The sequence below is a fragment of the Oryzias melastigma genome, linkage group LG24 (genome assembly GCF_002922805.2).
Source record: "Oryzias melastigma strain HK-1 linkage group LG24, ASM292280v2, whole genome shotgun sequence".
NCBI lineage: Eukaryota > Metazoa > Chordata > Actinopteri > Beloniformes > Adrianichthyidae > Oryzias > Oryzias melastigma.
In genome coordinates, this window is record NC_050535.1 from 19,612,701 (window position 1) to 19,616,726 (window position 4,026).

Consider the following 4,026-nt stretch of genomic DNA (forward strand, 5'->3'; position numbering starts at 1 on the left):
ATGTTCTGACCCTAGGGACCTTCATGAACTTTAAAAAACACCCATGAATGATCAGAAATGGCCACATCTCAAAGTGTCGTTCTAAGAGAAGCTGCTGGTTTCCCTCCCGCAGCTGCTGCTCTGATGCTGAGATGTTTATGATGGTCTCAGTCTTCATCACACTGCTCCTGTCATCTTCCATTCACTGCTGCCTTCATTGATTAAAACAAACATATTTAGAACATTTTTATCTATTTAATATATTTACATTCATAAGTATCACAAACAAGCTGAAAGTCTCAAACATGATTTTGTAATCACTGCTGATCCAGGAGGAGAGACATCTGTCCTCACGTGGAGCGCTCACTGCAGTCTACATGCTGCCCTCTATAGAATGAAGCCATGTTCATTTGTAAAACACAATAATGGACAGAAATCCCATTGACCCCTCCACAATGTTTGTAAGATGACTATAAGTACTCTGTAGAAAGCAGAGGTTCTTAACCTTTTTGACACTGGGGTCCAATTTTCCTCATAACCTGCTGATGAACTTAACAAATTAGTAGTTTTAATTTTTGTACTAGATGTTACTCTCCAAGTCTGTGACAAATTGACAACAATAGTCACAACAGTCGGTTTTTAACATGCTACAAATCCCACTTTATGTTCAGCTCTTAATGAGACACTTTAATTATTAATATCAATATTTATTATTTGTTTTTAATGTATTTGGATAGATTTGAGTGTGGTTTATGAGGTAAATAAAAAAAACCTAAACATTAAATGAGGCAAAAAGCCACAGTTTAAAGAAAATATGATGAGAGGCCAATATGGGTGTAACGGATCACAAAACTCGGTTTGGATCGTGTCGCGTTCTTCACGGTTTGGATCATTTGTCGGATCAGTAAAAAATAAATTAAAAAAAAAACCCTAAAAGATAAAAGCTAAATTGAATTTTTGGATATGCTTAAATTCATATATTCAATAAGGATATAAAGTACTTCACACACACAGTATTTATATATGCAACATCAAAACCTTTGGTAATTGAGGTCTATTTTTTTAAACAAAACATCTTTAAACTTTGAACACAAGCAAAATGCGAAAACATGTAGTTTCTGATTACATTTATATGTTTTTAGACTAAATCTACAAAAACTGATAGAAAAGAATGCTTAAAAATAGTGTTGAAAATACCAAATCTATCTGGAGTTCCCCTTAAAACACAAATGTTTTCATCCTACACGCCTAATGTCCAAATTAAACCATAAATAAAACAGTTAAAATGATTTTTTTTATTAATTATTTTATTTAAACTAGCTATGGGAACATAATAATTGGGAATAGTAAAGCGTGACACTCCCGTGCTCGCTTTTCCTGATGATTTTTGATCTCTTTGGCTTGCCGTACTATCGTCCCCTGACGGCACCGGCGAGCCCAATAAGGAGAAGCGGCTTTCTCCTGTGCGGTACAGCTTCTGCTCCTCATTGGGAGATTCTTTGAATCCAGAAATGGAAACCTCTACCTATGCTTTTAGTTAGCACTTAAAATTCAATAAACCTGATATCTATCGATCCACGTCCTTCACTATGAAGTCGAGAAAAGTTTTTGACGGAAGCTCCTCCCACACGCAGCGGGAGCTTCAGGTGAACAGACTTTAAGATAATCATGAAGCAGCTACTTTAGCGCTCGTCAAAACAAAAACGGTGTTCATGAATTTAACTCGAATTCAATTGATGTGAACGGACAATTGGTTGAAATTATGCAGCGCAAGGTGTGCGCGCACGCGGGGTATGGGGGTTGGTGTGGTCCACACGTGTCTCGAATTATCCTGTATTAATGTTAGTCAAATTTTAGTCGACTAAATTACAGTAGATATTTAGTCGACAAAATATATTGTACAATAAAGCATTTTTATGAGATTTACTAAGTATGAATAACACAGATTTTACTACATTGTAAAAAAAAAAAAAAAAAAAAAATTTTACTTCACTTTGCTCCAAAACTTGAGATTAAACTGGTGACTGCTTATGGATCTGAAGAAACAGCGGAACTGCTAGCGCTCGGAAATACACAACAACATTGGTTTATAACTTTACAAACGTCATCCAAGAACAAAAAAAGCATCACTTGGATGTTTGTTACCTCTGTGCTTCAGAGCACATCCGCGTGAAGAAAAGCTTCTCCGTGCAGCATCTGTGCTATTTAGCTTGGTGAAAAACAAACTATTTAAAGCAAACTATTTCAGATAATCCTACTCTTGAAAATGCCACAACAGTTAGAAGGGTAGGGGGAGAATTCAGATTCATTCCAATACACTAGAAATAATCGTGTTTGCATCTTTACCTTTGCGTGGATTTCAGGCTGGCTTGTCTGCAAACGTCGCCTCAGGTTTGGTGTGTTTTTGCCTGTGATGGTCGCTCCACACAACGTCTTGTTGAGGGTAAAGTAAAATTTGTCCTTTTATGTTCTCTTCTTTTTCTACCTGGAGTAGAGATTTTACACCTAAATCACAGACACAATTCACTGAAATAGCGTCTTCACGGGCGGCCTGTTCTGATTGGATTGAGTGCAACCGCAACCGCGTTATTCTTCAATAGCTTTTAGGTAATTAGAGCAAATGTGTCCAAATCAGTCTACAATAATAAAAGTAACTTAGATCTATCGGGGTCAGCAATTTAGATTCACTTTGGATGTTTTTTCTATTTTTAATCAATTTTTTAATTTACATTTTTGTGTCATAGTCTGTGTTTATGTTGCCTCTTTTTGTGGATTTATGCTCTAAAAGTTTCTGCATGAGTTTCCTCTAGGAACTCAAGTCCTTCAACTTGCTCCGATGCTGAAAATCAACATCCACTCAACATCAACTACCTAAAATGTTCTATATAGCCTTTTACCTTTTCATCTGTTGGGTCTCTGTGAACTTGCTGGACTTGTGTTGCTGATGATGTTTGTTTTGGTGGATGAAAGTATTTTGATGGTTTTATTTTGCCACACACAGAACTTTCCCTTTTTTTCCATGTTTCTTGTGGATCATCTTGCCTGACGGATGTTGTTGATTTGTTGGACAAGACTGTCATAGGGAACTTGTGCTTTAAAATGTGCTCTGAGTATCTGCCCTGCAGAGCATTATACATTTTATTCACAAACTCCGTTGGTCTAAGGTGTCTTTTTTTGAGTTGGATAGTGTTTTTGACTATCCAAAACCACAACTCCACGTGACAATTTGTGTCATGTGTTGTCTCTTTTTCTGATGTTGTGGCATGGCAGAGTGCCGTGTTGATCCTCCCAAAAGAAGGCTGCTCCACAGAGGGAACATGCCCATATAGTTTGGCATCAGCATGTCGATGATCTTTGGGCAGTGCAGGTCATTTCCTTTTCCAGTTGGACTCTCAGTTAAAATGTCAACTTGTGCTTGTTCTTGTTGGACACCGAACAGTCTGGAAAAGGGAGACTTTGCAATGACTGTATTGCCACGTTCCATGTTGAAGTTTATTTCGCTCAAGTCGACATCCTGGACTTTTTCTTGCGAAATGCAATCCCAGAGAAAATCTTTGCTTTGGTTTTTAAGGTCATTCCTCTCAGGAGACAGGAGGACTACACATGTTATAAAATACTGCACATGTGATGGAGGTAGTATTCATCAAGTGAACAAAGCAGTGTGTGGTAAAATGTGTAATGCCTTTGTCTCTGCACAGGTTAGACATTGCATTTCTGACTGCTTTAATAACGTGTGCAGAGCACAAATGGACAATAGTAAATGTTGGCCTATGTGTGTTTATTTGACATGTTGTCATGTCAAACGCCCTTTTCAAATAGGCGGCAAAATCCTCCTTGTTGAATGTCTGGAGGTCATCAATAATCGGTGCCCAACTGTAATCAGTTTCTACTTTTGAAACTCTTCTTTTGCTGCACGCTGCCAATTTAGGCTGAAAGTGCATCAGCCAGTGGCAGATTGATGGCACACTGTGGGTATTGCTGATGCATTCAGTGACAAGAAATGGGGGGTTGTCTCTTCCTTCCCCAGGAAGAACAAGAGCATAATAA